Here is an 18440-nt window from a genome sequence, read left to right as displayed (position 1 = left end):
CGTATGTTACTGCACCCTGGTATACTGTGGGAGCCTTTTACCTCACTTCTCTTGCGCAAAGCATCACAGAATCTATACTATTTTTTTAATGCATTCCGACCACTGACCTCAAGATAAAAACCGAGAAAAAATATAGCACCGCTTACATGTACTTTAAAAACTGAGGGGCAGATTTACAAGGCACTTGCGATGCATTTGGGCCGCCGCTGAGTCACTTCTGTGATGCAGCGTAAAGCAAGCGCCATCCTGCGACAGATTTACAACGTAACGCATCTAGGGAGATGCGTCACGCCGTAAAACCCTATGCCACATTAAACCCGCGTCAGTTATAATGTGGGCGTACCGTTGCAGTGTGGGCTGTCCGTCGCAGGAAAGCCCTAGATAAGTGCCTAAGTGACAACGCTGTGTCAAAACCTTGCGCCTGCTTGAAGCAGGCGTAAGGCGTGACATAGCATGTTAGAGATAGGCCGGGTTGGAACGGCGCTGAAGATGCATCGCTCCCGTAACACGACTCTAGCACTGAGCCAACCTTATGACGGCAGATACGACACACATCTGCCTTGTAAATGCGACGCATCCATGGTGGCGCATGGGTAGCTTTGCGTGTCGCAAGTTTTCTGGCGCATCCTTGCTGATTTGCAGAGATGTTCCAGACCTTGCAAATTTGCCCACGAGCATGTTGACAAAGTCTCTACAAATATTTCGACATCTTATCTATCACCACAAGAAAAACAACTGACATAAAAAACAAGCATTTGCAATGCAATAGGCCTCACATTCGCAAGTGTTTGAAATATTGGCATTGTAAATGACACTGTCTTTTATTTTTGTGTTTTGAAAACCTGCAAGCGGTGTGGAAACACGCACTTTGGGGCAGATTTACAAGCCCCTTGCGCCACCCGTACGTCACTTTTCCCATGTTAAAAATGACAGAAAAGTGGCGCAAGGGGCTTGTAAATAAACCTATTTGTACTTATAATCCTTGCTTACGAGAAGCAAGGCTGGCAGTAAAAGAGGTGCAGTTACTGTCAGCCGTGCTTCTCATAAGCAATGACTATAAGTACAAAGGAGCATATTTACAAAGGAAGTGGGGGAGTGAGGCGTTAGCCTTCCTGGCTTAACCCCTCACTCCCCCACTTCAGAAACGCAGGGCGTCATCATAATTACAACAATATGGAGCAGCCCACGTTTCCCCCTGTGCTGGCGCTGCACTTAGCAACTTAGCGCCAATACAGACACCCTTGCACCATATTGCATAAATGCCAAGGTTTCAGATTGCTATGTGTGACATTTTCAGAATTTCAGTGTAATTATGAGCGACATTTCAACGAGTATGAGTGACACTTTTTCTCATGCGAAATCAAGCAATGAAGATGAGGGAAACATATGAATATTAGAACTTACGCCCATTTGAGCAACGGGGAACTCTAAGAACGTCTTAAAACTGCTGCAAAGCACCAGAAATGGAAGAGCTTGACATCAGGGTTTTAAGTGGGATGAAAAAAAATGGGGTCTCTAAAAGGGGCATTTAGGGCCTGTGTGATTAAGCGTATGGCTTAAACACAAACTACATTTCTCCACTAGCAGCACTTTGCTGGAAGAATTACTTCTAAAACAATTTTATTGTGAGCTTATATCACACTTCACACCTGGGGCAGAAATATGCATGGTGCAATCACAACAGAAAGCCCCGTCTTCAAGCAATGTTTACAAATTCCTGCAGTGTTATGGTTTTAAAAAGATTCCCTCTTAACTACTATGGCCTGAAACTCTTCCCACGAAAATGAAAGAATGAATGAACATGTCAAGTTCACAAGGCTTTAAAGACACTCCTATTCACCATTGAACTCAACTGGGACGGATGCCACCAACTGGAAACGATAGTGCTCTAGCAAATCGCCTTGACATAGAAGAACAATTTACTGCTAAGACTGAAAACTGTGGGGAGGGTAATAAATAGGGGAAATCAGACTTTTATAGTTTTTGTAAATTGCAATTGGGCTCAGTCTATTAGAATACTAGCCAACCAAAAGTTACCAATCACTGGAGTCAATGGCATTTATTTCTCTTGCTCGAGGTGTTTAAAATATGTGTTAATGTAGAGGTGCTGAATTGAAACACTAAAACTGTGGGGTATATTCTCAAGAACGTGGGTTAATAATCATAATTTTTACTTATCGCAACGTTGAATATCGCGGGAAAATAATGCTGTGTTAACGTACAATTCACAATTCGTTGGGACCATGCGATAGACGCACTATAACACGTAAAATGTATGCGTAAAAGTCACCAGGACGGCGGTAAAAATACAAACCCCAATGCTGAAAAAGTTGCAATGGGCCCAACCGCGATAAAATAAACAGCAAATATCTCACCCAGGCCTGCAATTCACACACGTCAGGGGGGAAAAAATGAAAAAGGTGAAAAAAACAAAAAACACAAAAGACAAACCACAATGAAACACAATGTACGCAGACGGAGCAAGTCTAGGGGACAACCAGACCCCCACAAGCACCCCGAAGGAACAGCCTGGAAAACATGATGCTGATAACGGAGGTGGTAGAACACCATCAACAACTGTTCCTCACCTCCACTGTGTCATTGGCACCTAAAAATGGAATATGTCAGTACATCGTGGACAAAGTGAATGCAGTCAGAGTGTGGAACAGGACAATGATTAGGTAAAGAGGCACTGGCATGATGTGAAGTGGAAACAAAGAACAAACTCACAGCCAACTGGAAGGCAGAAATGCAGACTGGAGGTGGCAGTCCAGCGCCACAGGAGGACCTGGACAAGATGGAGGAAATGGTGTCCACAGTCATCAGTGGAGAGACGGTGGCAGGTAATGGGGGACCAGACACTGCTCGACAGGACCTGACACAACAGACCCAGGGTGAGTAACAACCAGTGACTGGGGGACCAGAGGGAGATGGGCACAAAGGTACACATGCACAAATAAGTAGAGCACAGCTGCGGACAAACCATGCCGGAGACCCCCAACACCACTGTCCCCAAGCATGCAATATCTCAGCACTGCATAAGCACAGAAGTCAAAGGCACAACCCATGGAAGGGAAAAGGGGCAGCAAAATCAGACCAGCAGGGCCGACTCACACAAAGTGCTGCACACACATAACAGGTAGAGCACATCAACATTGACTACAATGTGGTACAAACCGCAACACACACACAACAGAACACAGGACACAACAGGTGCCGCTTGTGTGTAGAAACTGGCCAATCACATTTGGCATTGCAGGGAAATTTGAGATGATGTACAAGTACAAACCCTCATTCTTGATGGTGTCGGAATGTCCACTGTCCGCATCAAATAGGCAGCTCCTCCCAAACAGTCGCAATGTACACTGTCATGCAGTCTGAATGTAAACATGTACAATGTGTCAACATACATGTTAACACAATGATAAAACGCATCTCCCGTTCATATTGCAGAGGGAACTACAAAGACTCCTGCAGAGCTGTCATACCCTCTCTTCTCTGGTGTCGAAGAGGACCACCAGACGTTCGACCATGACGCCATCCTACAGCTCGTGGACAGCCTCCGCTGCCCACCTTCATGTGGAGGGCAGCCCATCTGCCACGAGGAGACCAAACTCCCTGCACAGACCACACAGCAGCCAGCACCCACCACAACGGCTGCCTCCCAGGGCCCCCACAAAGACCACATGGCTTTTCAACGGTGTGTGTTGGTGCGCCAGAAGCCACTAGCTGAACAGATGCGGGTGGGGTTTGATAGCATGGCAGACAAACTGGATCCCATACGTGGGTGTCTTAGTCCCATCTGGGACCTCTCACAGTCCCTAGTGGACACCCACAGTCCACCCCATGCCCTTCAACGAACCATGGGTGACATTGCTGGAGTCCTGACTCGGAGGCAAGAACAACTGTCTAGTCCGAGTGGCTCCAGCGATGTCCCCCGGGAGTTGGGACACATGTGGAGGTTGATGGAGAACATAGAGAGGACGCAGGCGGAAAGAGCGTCAGCCACGGCCGCACACCAGCGAGAGGTAGCTGGGTTCCACAATGACATGAAGACCCTCCTCATGGCATTGCGTCAACAAGTCCTGGCACTGATGACTACTGCTGCTACCACCACATCCACATCTCTGCACCCTGAGGTGTCACTGCCACAAAGTGATGGAGACAGAACACTACCGCCCACAGGTGAGGCACTTGATACAGCAGAGGATGAAGATGTGGATTAATATATGACCTCCTAGTAAGATACAACAAATAGCAATTGTAGGAAGGTGGAATCTGACTGCATGGTTACCCCCACTTTCTGCCAGGTGTTTGGCTGGTTTTCGACTTAGTTTAACTGGAATCCTGCTAATCTGAACCCCAATCTATCTGCTTTCTCCCTAAATTGATTGCATGTAATGGATTCTGGGGTACCCTTATAAGTCCCTAGTATATGGTAAACTATGAACCTAGGGCATAGGTACCCCAGAGGCCTCTCAGGGGCTGCAGCATGGATTATGCCGACCCTGGGAGACCATTCAAAATGACACAACAGGTCTGCTACAGACACCTGTGTAAGTTGGTGTATGCACCACTGACGTAGATATAGGTTACCTATATCTATCCATATCGCTGCACATGTGTAAACCTATCAATCACCCTATGGCAGGCCTTGACAATCCTGAAGGCAGGGTGCTGGGTTTCATGTGAGAGGGTGCCCATGCCTGAGCAGAGCCCCTCTGCAGCTTTCGGAACCTTTATTCCAGGGTTGTTTGTGATGCAGCCAATCATATATGTTATGTATGTATGTATTTTTGTAAAGCGTGCGAATCACCGGGGGGCATCTCAGCACTGTATACCGCTGGGGAACCCGTCCTGGCATTCCCTGTGGGATGGGCCCTGCTGGGAATCCCCAAGGTGGAGCCAAGCATCCCCAGCGTTGGGGGGGGCCGTTGTGGAGATTAGGTAAGCTGATGCCCAGAGTTGCCGAGTGGGACCCCTGGTTAGAGTGGGCACCGAGGCGAGAATTATCGAGTCCACTGACCCTGGTGCGAGACCATGCCGCGTCGGGAATCGAACCCTGGCCCGGCCGACTTTTGCTCCTGGGTCTGCTGCCTCTAACCAGTGAGCCACACCACTCCACAGCCAGTGAGCCACACCACTCCACTACTTATATATAAGTGCATTATAACCTCGCGGTAAATGCTAACTTCAAAACGGCTGCATGGCAACATGTCATGTTTGACACCTTTGACTCATTCCTCTCTGCCAGTAACTGGCGGGGGAGGTATGATTCCACCCTTTTAGAGGGAGAAACATGACAGCACCGGTACACCCGGTACCAGCTTTGCAAAAGGCTGGCATCACAAAATGGATGCTGCCTGCCTGTGCATAGTACAGCTCAAACCGGTTGCAGGACCTACCAGCCCCTGCTCTGGCACGACACTGGACAAAGGACATGGGTATAGCCACCCCTCTGTCCTGACCCTCCCATAGGTGGGTCCCCAGAGTTTGTCCCACCCCTTCCTTGGGTATAAAGTAGGAACCCCTGGCTACAGGATTTTAGATTTACCAGGAGGAAACTCTGCTACAGAATCGCAGAACTTCTACTATCTACATGACGTTGGATGACTGAAAAGTCACCCTTGGAGTAAAGGAGTTACTCCCCTGCAAGGCAGCCACCAAAGACGCATCTGTCCGGTTTGCAACTAAGCTGCTCCTGAAGGACTCCGAAGAGTTTGAAACACATGAGGTGAGTTACCAAGCTTCCCCGAGGCCAATCCGTGCTCTCAGCAAACCTGAGATCCAAAGCCCTCGTGGAGACCTTGAAACACAAACCCCTGGACACCGTGCACATTTGCAGCAGCATATCCTTTTTGGCGATCCCTAAGGCTGTGCTTTGGGCTACTTGTGGTCCAGACCCCGAGCAGGGATTCCACTGAAGATAATTGGCCTACACTTCACAAGTGTCCCGTGAGCAGGTATTTAGTGATGCCTCTCGAGGTCCCTTTGCGATTCCTTGTCCGTCAACTTGTGGGTCCCTTAGAAGGGTACTCTAACTTTCAGTGGGCTTTCCTGGTTGCTCCAGACATGCCCTGACTCTCCATCGCTTGGGGCATCCACAGGACCTTACAGGTCCACACCGAAACTTTTTTACTCTCACCACGTGGGTTGCCGTTTCCAAGGTTTGTTGGTCTCCAATCCAGACACCACCCCGCCAGCACTCGACATCCTTAATGGGACAGCTCACCTTTGGACTTTGTTTGTCGTCGACATCTCCTGGTCCCCATAGCAGAGGAGTCAAGCTTCACCTCTTCGCACCTGAAACACCCAACATCGGTGGGCATTCGTCTATCATGCACCTGGTCACTGGCAAGTGACGCAGACTCAGTCCCCTCTACTTTCAGGTCTCCTCCATCTTCGATCCAGGATTGGATCACACTGGACACTTTTCCTTTCCACGGCAGCAGCAGTTTGCAGCATTACACCTTTGAAAACAGCGAATAATCCAGACACCATTTGACACCTATGCACCCGGCTTCCCTGGGTTAGGTAACACAAGTACTCCAGTGCTCATGTGGGTGCGGGTCTTAGAACCTTCTAAGTTTTAAAGAGTTTGCTCAAAGTCCTCTCATAAGAGTCCTTAATCTTTAAAATTCCAACCACGACTTTCCCATAGGATTGTACAGAGCTCATGGCTGTATTCTCACACTGCATGCATCCCCGTGGGTCCCCTGTGTCACTACCTTGGGTGGTTCCTTGGGGTCACAGCGATTCTACATGCTCTAGGCGCTGTGTCTAGTCAAGTTGTGGTTCTTATACCGCTTTCTCAATATATGGTTTGGTCTCCCCCTGGGGCCCATTGTATGTTGTGCTATTTACTGTCGTTCTAGTGCTTTAATATTGTGTATCTTGTCTTCTAATCTCATATATCTCAACTCTGCAAATATCCAATATCACATGTAGGCCGACGACACACAACTCTACATTAAGGTCCTGTCTCTTGAAGACATCAAGGCCCTTAACTCAACGCTCCAAAAGACACAGACCTGGCTGGCTAGGAAACATTTAAAATTAAACACACGAAAGACAGAATACCTCTTAATCGCTCCCCCCAACCAAATAACCATCATCGTTGAGTGGATGAAGCACCTAACTGCACTCGATTGTAAACCTCTCATCATCGATTCCGCGAAATCCCTAGTAATACCCCTGGATAATAACCAAAGTATGCAGAAGCACATCAGTGTTGCAACTAAAGGAGCAAATTCTCAGATGAACGTCCTGAGAAAATTGAAACCCTTCATATCCGCATACGACTTCAAACAGGCAGGTTCAAACTCTAGTAATTCCCAGAGTTGACTATGGGAGTGTCGCTCTCTGTGGCCTTCCCAAATCGATGACCGCTCGGCTAAGAGCCTCAATCAATACAGCCGCCAGACTTATCACTGGCACCAAAAAAAAATGCGACATCTCCCCTGACCTTCATGCCCTCAACTTGTTACCTTTTGAGGCTAGAATCCATTTAAAAATCACCTGTGTGACACATAAGGCATTATGTCACAAAACCCCGAAGTACCTAGCTGAGTAACTAGTGCTATCGGGTGGCAACAGAGCTACCAGGAGCTCTGATAATCTTCTACTTAAACCTCAACCTTTCTCCAAGAAGAAAATATACCTTCTCAGGAATGGCCCCCAGGATTTGGAGCGCCTTACCCCCAGAAACGAAACTTAAACCGTCTGCTGCCTTTTTATAAAAAGAAGTGAAATCAATTCTCATATCCAAATTTACTTGAACTTTTCTTGTACACTCTTGTAGATATGTGCTAATTTCTAATAGTTTTTTTTATTATTGTTTTATTTCATATTTTAGTAACATAAACACATTACAGCTGTCATGTGTGCACACATTCTCTTCCCGATACAAAAGGGGATGATGGACGGAGCGTTTAAGCAAATCAAACACTCACCCCCAGTCAACTGATCTGGGTTTAATCCATCACCATTCTTTAGCCCACTCAGCCACCCCATTTACAACATGGCTATATGCAAATCAGTCTGACCCTGTGCCTCATGGGAACAGTACAGCCCAAACTGCCAAGCCATGTCTTCCATGGACCGGAAACAAGCATCCTGGGAGCGGTTTCGGATTCATAATCCTCATCAGCCAGGATATCTTGAATCCAGTGGCCAAGTGAGCAAGGGACTCACGTCTGAGAATACCCTGCCACACTTAGGGCGAACAAAGCGATACAAAAGGGGATGATGGACGGAGCGTTTGAGCAAATCTAACACTCACCCTCAGTCAACTGATCTGGGTTTAATCCATCAGCATTCTTTAGCCCACTCGGCCACCCCATTTCAAACATGGCTATATGCAAATCAGTCTGACCCTGTGCCTCATGGGAACAGTACAGCCCGAACTGCCAAGCCATGTCTTCCATGGACCGGAAACAAGCATCCTGGGACCGGTTTCGGATTCATAATCCTCATTAGCCAGGCTATCTTGAATCCAGTGGCCAAGTGAGCAAGGGACTCACGTCTGAGCATACCCTGCCACACTTAGGGCGAACAAAGCGATACAGTTCGGGCTGGACTGTTCCCATGAGGCAAGGGTCAGACTGATTTGCATATAGCCATGTCTGAACTGGGGTGGCAGAGTGGGCTAAAGAACGGTGATGGGTTAAACCCAGATCTTTTGACTGGGTGTGAGTGTTTGATTGATTCAGATGCTCCGTCCATCACCACCCCCTTTTGTACCGCTTTTGGCCGCCATAAGTGTGGCAGGGTATGCTCAGACGTGAGTCCCTTGCTCACTTTGCCACTGGATTCAAACAAGCTGGGCTGAAGACAGCTGGAATGCCAGAAACCGGTCCTCTGAAGCTTGTTTCCAGTCCAGGGAAGACATGGCTTGGCAGTTCGGGCTGGACTGTTCCCATGAGGCACAGGGTCAGACTGATTTGCATATAGCCATGTCTGAACTGGGGTGGCAAAGTGGGCTAAAGAACGGTGATGGATTAAACCCAGATCTTTTGACTGGGTGTGAGCGTTTGATTGATTCAGATGCTCCGTCCATCACCACCCCCTTTTGTACTACATTCTCTTCCCAGCACATAGGATTTTGTTAGAGTCTCACCGAGCCACCTGATCCTCAAGCTTTGACACCGCTACACCATAGTTAGCCCTGATAACTTCTTGCGGGTCCTGATGTACCCAGATACCAAGGTACCGTACCGGGTCAGAAGCCCACTCCAAGGGGTAATTCAACACGAATGGTACTGTACACCGCGTGAAAGGGAATATTATGGATTTACTCCAGTTAATTGCTAAGCCCGAAAACCATTCAAAACGGATATACTCCCTAATGACCTGTTCTAGATATTGCACTGGTTCCCTTACGTAGAGGACTATGTCATCAGCATACATCGATACTGCTAATGGTCTTTGATAGAAGCGCAACGCTGAACCAGCATGTATCTGTCATAGAACACATGCAAGCGGCTCCAGCATGAGTGCCAATATCAAGAGCGAAAGCGGACACCACTGTCTAGTGCCCCTTTAATCGGAAACCCCTCAGAGACGTGTCCATTAACCAGCACCCAAGCCCCCGGATCCATATATAGCAATTTTATCCAACTGATAAAAAAGAAAGGTACCCACATTCGACTTTGCGGCGTCTAAAAGCACTGCCACTGCTGGCAAGTCAGGTTTTAAAATATGCAGGACAGCAAACAATGCTCTTAGATTATGCGCCGTGGCCCACTTAGGAATAAATCCCGATTGACCCGGGAGTAACATGACATTAAGCAGTAGGCGCAGCCGTGTTGCCAGAACCTCCGCAAGTATTTTTACATCAGTATTCATAAGCGACAATGGTCTACAAGACTCACACTTATCCGGTGGCTTGCCTGGCTTCAATAAAGCGACAAGCAACGCTTCTCTGAGTGTGTCAGGTAATCGCTGCTGCTCAAATGCCTCCGTGTACATGGCCGTTAAATGGGGCAGTGACATATCAGCATATTCCTTATAGAATTCAGATGAAAGCCCATCTGTGCCCGCTGCCTTCCCATTTGGCAGGGCAGCAATTGCATCCTTAATTTCTTCAGCAGTTAAGGAAAGCATCAAAAAATCTTGTTGTCCTTCAGACAACCAAACCAGGGGAACGTCATCCAAATATTGTGCTATTTCCTCCTCACTAGCCGTTTTCCTACTCCCATACATTGCCATGTAATATTGGACAAACTGCTCCACTATATCGGCAGTGTCTGATTTTGACATGTCACCCTCCGTAAGTTCTTGCACCCCACAATATCTAGCCCACAGCTCTGTGATTCTCTCGGCTAGCGCCCGCCCCGGTCTACCACCCACGCCGTAAAACTGGGCTTTGCATCGTCGCGTTAGATGCCGTACTTCCTGCTCAGCCAAGTCATTATACTCATCCACTTGCGATCGTATTGCAGCTAAAGTAGCTGCAGCTGGCGCCTCCTCATACTGTTGTTCTAGCCGTGCCAATTCAAGCTCCAACTGCCCCATGGAATCACGTAAAGACCTTAAGCACCCCTGCCTGTAGGCCAATGCAAGCCCCTCTAATAGTTACTTTGAACGCCTCCCAGACAGTGTGAAGAAAATAGAAACCTTCTCAGGGGTCTCACTTATACTTGGTCATTTTAAACCAACAAACAAGAAATTGGCACAGAAGCTGTAATATAAAAGTAACATCTTTAATAACCTCAAATGAGGGAGACTACGTCACACAGAAGCCGTAGCAACTGAATTAGGCAGTCTTTGGAGTACAGAAAACAGGGGCCTTATATATGCTTAGGGTTGCATAGTCAGCATAAGACCAAGGGGCAGTCCTGGCTCATGTAAGCATGTAAAATGCCTAATATGGGCATGCAAGATCTACTTGCTCCACAAAGTGGGAGGAGAGTTACTTCTCCTTACAGCAGCAAAAATAGCCCGACAGTTGTATAAGAGAAGCAGATGCATTCTACTAGCTAGGCCCTTCTGAGCATGTGCAAGGCTCTGAAGAGGGAAACAGCACATGGCGAGCACATGGTTAACTAAAGTGGCTGCCAAAATACAAAATGGCTGCCAGCTCATGCTAACAAATCCCTGCAATATTTAACAAGTGCCCATACTTTGCACTGACCCAGTGTTTTCAGCAAAGTAATTTTCTATAGCCACCCGTATACCTTCCCTAAACACTGGATCTAACAAGGCCGAGGGCTGTAGCCTCCATCTAAATGGGGCCGGGGCATAGGTAGGAAAGAGCATGTTGAGCAGTACAGGTGCATGATCTGATCGCGTGTAGGGCAGATGCAAGGTCCGCGACACCCACGCATTGACATCACGCATCGCCAACCAATAATCCAAGCAGGACCAAGTGGTATGTGTATGTGAGTAACATGTCCCCTCCCCTACTCCAGGGTGTTGCAACCACCACACATCATTAAGCCCCAAATCGCACATGCCATCACGCACAGCCTGCACAGCCTTTTTGTCATGAGCACTATTTTGTGATTGTTGATCCAGCAGAACATTAAAATCCCCCCCACAAATGTTCGCAGAAACCGGCAGGCTATATACTTTGTTCCACTGCATTTTACAAAACTCTATGTTGGGGCAATATACATTTACCACTGTGATTAGTGTGACACATACCCTCCCCTTCACTATAATATACCGATATCCTTGTCGATCTCCTCGTGTGTGCTCACAAAGGGGACATTTTTCTTGATTAACTCCATAATCCCCCTTTAATTCGAGGAATAAGAGGAAGCAAGCCGCATCCCAGCCCATTTCTTGGCTAGAGAAGCTGCAGTGCTCTCAGTGAGGTGCATCTCCTGTAGAAGCGAGACCTGAACATTATGGCGGTCCAAGTATGCCAGCACTTGCCTAGTCTTTTTCGGGTTACTTAAGCCCCTGATGTTTCAAGTGATCCAAATAATTTTACCTGCCCTATCCATCATGGACCAAATTGAAGTAACATGCAACATAAAAGAACGATGATCACACCTTCAGATACAGGAACTGATACACTACCAGCACACTTCGCACAGCTGCACATAACAAACATCAACAAAGCAGTCACCCCCCAGCGCCGTAACCTCACCATGAACATCCCCAACCTCCCCGCTTCCCTCCTCCCTCCTGACAACCAATCCCCTCTCCCCATCTCAAACTGAAGTTCTGGGTTTTTCGGAACCCAGTGGTGCCAGGGACACACCCTATGACTTCGGGTCCTTCCTGTTTCAGACTACAGAAACTCAGAGTCTTCTAGGTGAAGTCAAAGATCGAATTTATTGGCTGCAACCAGTAACAGGCATCCTAGAAGTACAACACGGTGTATATTCTCAGGAGACTGCTCAATCTTACAAAGCCAGCCTTCTCTTTTTATACAAAATATTACGCTTTAGGCAAACATTCCTTATTTTACAGTTGACCATTCACATATTTTCACTACAAAGAAAAAGCAGAATCATGATGACAAGCTTATTTTCAGTTCGTCCAGCCCACAACAAATTACCCGGCAAGGCCCAACATTTTTCATCAGATATCGGCGGACCCCCAATAAAAAAGGGCACCTCCTCCTCGTAAAGCGGGTCATAAAGTAAGAAACAGAGACAGGTGTGTGTAAGATTAGGAAGGGTTTGTGTGCGATGAAAGGTTTAAGGCTTGCTGTGCCTTGATACTATCTCGATCGGCCACTGGGAGAAGAACTGACCGAACAGGTTTGGCCTCGGGCAGTGGAGTCAGCTTGCCCAGGTCGTGCAGAAGTCAGCAAAGGTGTACGTGTCCTTCAGACTCGTTTTGGCCTTAGTCACCGGCCTATGTGAGGGCAATCACAAAATGGCTGCCGTATACAAAATGGAACCCGAGGGTTCAGGACGGAATCTCTAATTTCAGAGTGATTTCGTCACTCGAATATGACGAAAATGCTTGTGCATAGTATACTAGCCATTCTTGGTATGCTGATATCAAAATCGTCATGATACGACGATCTTTATAACACGGGTCCAGAATTTTAAGTACTACAGCCCCTCCTTTTGCCCTTACATAGGCAACAACCTATACTCACGCTAATCTGAGTCCAGGTCTATATTCATAAAGTCATTGAGATGTTGCTGTAGCATCATCCTATTACTTAGCTCGTCCCTCGATACAGGTTTCCTTACACACGATGTAGCACAGAGGCCACATATTGCAGGAGCACACTGTACGCACAGACAGAATAGGAAAAGAATGGCTAAGATCATCCCAATGACCATCAGAATCTTCCATCCCCAGGCGGATAACAGTTCCCAGAACCACCCCATCAACGACCAATCTCCTTTATCCACGTGAATAGATTCGGAGATCTTATGCAGTTTGGAAATGGCCTGGTACACTGTTGGAGCGTTATCTGGAATGAAAACACAGCAACTCGATTGGATCACTCTACATACCCCACCTCGGTCTGCAAGTATGACGTCTAACGCGACCCTGTTCTGAAGGGTCATAAGACGATCCGACTGGAGCTCAGCAGTCAAGTTACTAAGGGCACCGGCAGTTTCAACTACGGTGGATTCAACCACTCTCGTCAATTGCCTTATGTTCCTGCTGTTAACCATGGGGCCCCAAAATGGCAGAAAACCCTTCACGAAGTCTCTGAATTCTTGTCCTGCAGTGTCTTCTTTACTGAAGACACCTCTAACTATCATTGTCTTATGGTAATCTGCCGCAGCTGTGTAGGTGGGAGGTAACAGGAACGAAACAAAACATGTGCCCGAAAAGTCAGGGGGCAACCATGTATAGGCTCTATCATGGCAGATGAAATAGGTACCCTTGGCTGCTAAGAACGAAGAGGAAGTCTGGGACGCAAAAACATATGTCCCAGTGCAGACGCTCTTCCCTAACTGAGCTCTGGGATTCTTGCCAGTACCTTGCAGACAAGGTGACCCTGATGGGGTACAATCCAAATCGGGGAGGATCTCTTAGCTTGCTGTTTCTCACTCAGAGTAACTCCATATCCGGTCACGTTCCATCCAATATGCACTAGTGTCTCATCTCTCGGGATAGTCTCATAGGAAATATCTTCCCTAAGGATATCTACTATATCCTTAACTAGAGCACTATTCTTTAGATTATCTTTTACAGAACATAGGGGGTAGACTTCATGTGTGTAGATGAACATCGTTCTGTATGCCCACACAGAACCATTATGGCTGAAAGGCAGGACCAGATAAGGGATACCTTTATCAGTAGTATGAGACATAAGACCACACACCCAACAGTTGGTTGTGTTCATTACTAGTTGGTGTTGGTGCAAAAGCTGAACGAAGGAGTTATTAATAAACTCTAATCTCCTAGCGGACTCATGCTCAGGAAAAGGGTGAAAAGAATGTGAGGAAACAGTAGAAGGAGGAGGTATGGGCGGTGTAGTGGGTGCAAATGTCACTCGAAAAGAGAATAAAACATATCCTATTAAAAACATCATTACACTGAACAACATAAAAATGCATAATATCAAAAAGCGTTTCTTGGTCATCATTCTACATATTCTGGCTTTAAAGTTCATTTCTTTGGCAGGTCTCTCCATCTCGAAAAACTCAATCCTCTCTAAATGCTGCTCGCGATGGTAGGGTGTTCTATGCTAAGGAATGCTTCTGTCAGTCCAGGGCAACTCCCTTAGACCAACCAGAACTGTCGACCTAATGTCTTCAGCTGCACCCCAAAGACTTCGGCAACCGCGACCCTACAGCTGAACCCGGATGGTGGTTCGAAAAACAAAAATAAAAACGTTTCTCAGATGAGAGAGCTGCACTTTTTTTAAAAATAGTAAACAAAAGGAAATTTGTATTAGTCCATAGTTCTCGGCCTCAGATTATAGCGTCTTTTCCCAGGTAATGTCTGGTCCTGAAACAGGAGTTCAGGCTCTATAGTGTCCAATCGAATTGACGGCGGCACAGCTTCTTGCAAGAGATTGTCGCTTTCTCGTTCAGAAATTGTTCCTTTTACACGTGCATCGCTGAAAGGCAGAAAACGAGGCACGGTCTCAGTCTCTGAGTCAGCGACACCCTCCTGGACCCACCGGTCATACGGTAGAGGCAAAGGGACCCTCTTGCAGTGTATGCCGTGGATCCAGTTCTTCTTCCCTTCCACTCGAACGGCTGATCTCGTTGAGAGAAGGACTAGATGGGGGCCGGTCCACCGGGGCTGGTCATTCTTTGTCCGCTGAAAATTCTTGACCAGCACCCAGGATCCAGGATCGATATGATGTCCTGGAGCTTCAGAGACCTGAGGCAGAGTATCATGAACCTGTTGGTGTAAGACACACAATTTAGCCGTCAATTCATACAAATAGTCAAGCAGTACAGGGTGTTTGATCTCACTGAATTTTGTCGGCCTTGGCACTCCCCATATGTTGGCCGGACGGCCGAACACAATTTCATAGGGACTAAGTCCCACTCGCGAATGCACAGTCATTCTGGTTGATAGGAGTGCTAAAGGCAGAGCATCAGGCCATTTAAAACCAGAGCTCGCTTGAATTTTGGCCAGTTTTAGTTTTAGCGTGCCATTATAGCATTCTACTAGTCCAGCTGATTGGGGGTGATTTGCAGCGTGGAATTTTTGCTGGATACCTAGCCCTTCACATACTTTCTTCATCACTCGACCCACAAATTCACTCCCATTGTCACTCCAGACCATTCTCGGCATTCCAAATCTAGGGAAAAACTCTTTCACAAGGTCTTTAACTGTGTATAAGGCAGTGTTGTCTTTCAGGGGATATGCTTCTACCCATCTTGAAAAAGCACAAACAACAACGAGTACGTATTTCAAATTGTTGCACCTTTCCATGTGGATGAAATCTAGCTGCAAAACCTCGAACGGATACGTTGGAGGCGCAAAATGACCAGCTGGAGTTGGGGTTCCCCTACCAGGATTGTATTTCAGACACACTATGCAATTCTTTACCACATTCTCTGCACACTTAGGAATTCCAGCATTCTGCCATACTGGGGCCAACAACGTACAAATCCCTTTCACACTGATATGAGCCATTCTATGGGCCATTGTAACCACTGCAAGCACATACGCATCGGGTAACAACCATCGTTGATGCTCTGACAATCCAACCCAACAACCATTTGCATCCATTTTAGCCGTACTTTCTCTCCACACACTCAACTCTTTCTCGGTAGCTTCAGCTTGAATAGACTTCACACTCTCTATCGTGTCTTCACACATTCCAACGTCACCAACCCATCTTGCAGGGCCTGCAATATACATTCGGCTCATCACGGGCCCGATGTAGGTAATTCTTATTTACCACTTCTTAAATACCAAATTTTACCGATTCGGTATTTAAGAAGTGGTAAATATGAAGGGGGGAGATGTAGGTATTTCCAGATGTGTAAATACCGAATCTTTAAGATTCGGTATTTACTGAATCTGGAAATACCGAATCGGTATTTCCTATTGATTCCTATGGGCTGTGAAGCCCATAGGAATCAATGGGCAATACCGATTCTGTAATTACAGAATCAGTAAATACCGATTTTAGCAAAGGTGCAGGGGGTGTCACTTTGATACCCTCTGGCACCCCAAAAATAGGCATGTGCGCCATGTGGCACACAGACATGCCCTAAGGGCATGTCTGTCTGTCACATGGCTAGGTGTGCATGCACACATGTGCATGCACACCTGAATTCGGTATTTTAACACCCAATTGGATTGGGTGTTAAAATACCGAATCTGAAAGGCCTGCGGCACTCAAAGATGTGCTACCTACATATGCTTTTACAGACTCGGTATTTTTACCGAGTCTGTATTTACCGATTCGGTAATTTTACCGAATCTGTAAATACAGATTCGGTAAAATACCGATTCTGTAAAGCATGCTCCTACATCTCAAAATCCAATTACCGGTCGGTAACGACCGGTAATTGGCCACCTACATCTGGCCCATGATCCCTTGCTGTTTCTTTTGCGACTTCATCAGCAAATGCATTGCCACGACCAACATCATCAGTATCCTTCTTATGTGCACTGCATTTCACAATAGCAACTTGTAACGGCAAAGTTAGTGACTTAAGAAGCTCATTCACCAACTGACCATGCTGTATCTTAGCTCCGTGCGAAGTCAGGAACCCACGTTCTTTCCACAATCGTCCAAAACTGTGAGCCACACCAAATGCATACTGGCTGTCGGTATATATGGTCACTTTCATTCCTTTCAACAACACACTCGCTCTCGTAAGTGCAATCAACTCTGCTGCTTGAGCTGAATTATGTGGGATACGTGCAGCTTCAACAATCGTCTGCAAAGTCGTAACAGCATATGCTGCAGTTGTATCGCCATTCGGAAGCTTGAAGCATGAACCATCCACCCACAAGGTACCATCACACTTCACAAGAGGAGTGTCCTGAAGATCTATTCTCCCTTTAGTTTCTTCTTCTGTTCTGAGAAAACAATCATGCTATTCAGAAGCCTCTATCTCTGCTACAATCGGCAACAACGTAGCTGGATTCAGCGTGTTGCATCTTTTTATGTGTACATGACTCGCTAAAAGTGTCAATTCGTAACCTGACAATCGAGCACTAGTTAAGTGCTGTGTCTTGGTCCTGTTTAACAACGTGTCCACTGCATGTGGAACCATCACAATCAATGTATTATTCATCACTAACCCAGCAGACTGTCGAATAGAAACAGCTGCTGGCGCTGTGGCTCTCAAGCAACTCGGCAATGCTTTAGCTACTGGGTCCAAAGTCGACGAAAAATACGCGCATGGACGCTGCTTGTTTCCGAACAACTGTGTCAATACTGACAATGCACAACCTTCTTTCTCATGGACATACAATGTAAAGGGCTTACTGTAGTCAGGGGTACCCAACACAGGAGCCGAACACAATGCATCACGCAATTCGGAAAAACTTTTCTGACACTCTTCAGACCACGGAAGGGGATTCGGTGTATCTTTACAAGTTAATGCCACCAAAGGTTTGGCCAACAAAGAAAACTTCGGTATCCATTGTCTACAGTATGATGTAATACCCAAGAAAGCATGTACTTCTCTCTGTGTCCTTGGCACACTCAATTTCGCTATTGCTTGAATTCTTTCTGGGGTCAGTTTCCTTCCCTCCTTCGATAAGAGATGACCTAAGTAGGTCACTTCTTGTCGACAATATTGCAATTTTGAAAGAGACACTTTGTGATGCAGATCAGACAAATGACGCAACAACAACAACGTGGCTACTTTACAAATGTCCTCAGTATCTGCAGCAACAAGCAAATCGTCGACGTACTGAATAAGGGTAGCACCATCAGGAAGAACAATCGTATCAAGCTGTGTTTTTAAAGCCTGACTATATATGGATGGACTTTCACTGTAGCCCTGGGGAGCGCGTTTGAAGCGGAAGCTTCGGCCTCCTAAACTGAAGCCGAAAATATCCCTACTCTCCTCGGCTATCGGATG

This window comes from Lissotriton helveticus, chromosome 8 (genome assembly GCF_964261635.1).
Source record: "Lissotriton helveticus chromosome 8, aLisHel1.1, whole genome shotgun sequence".
In the NCBI taxonomy this organism is placed as follows: Eukaryota; Metazoa; Chordata; class Amphibia; order Caudata; family Salamandridae; genus Lissotriton; species Lissotriton helveticus.
This window is presented reverse-complemented; position numbering follows the sequence as displayed.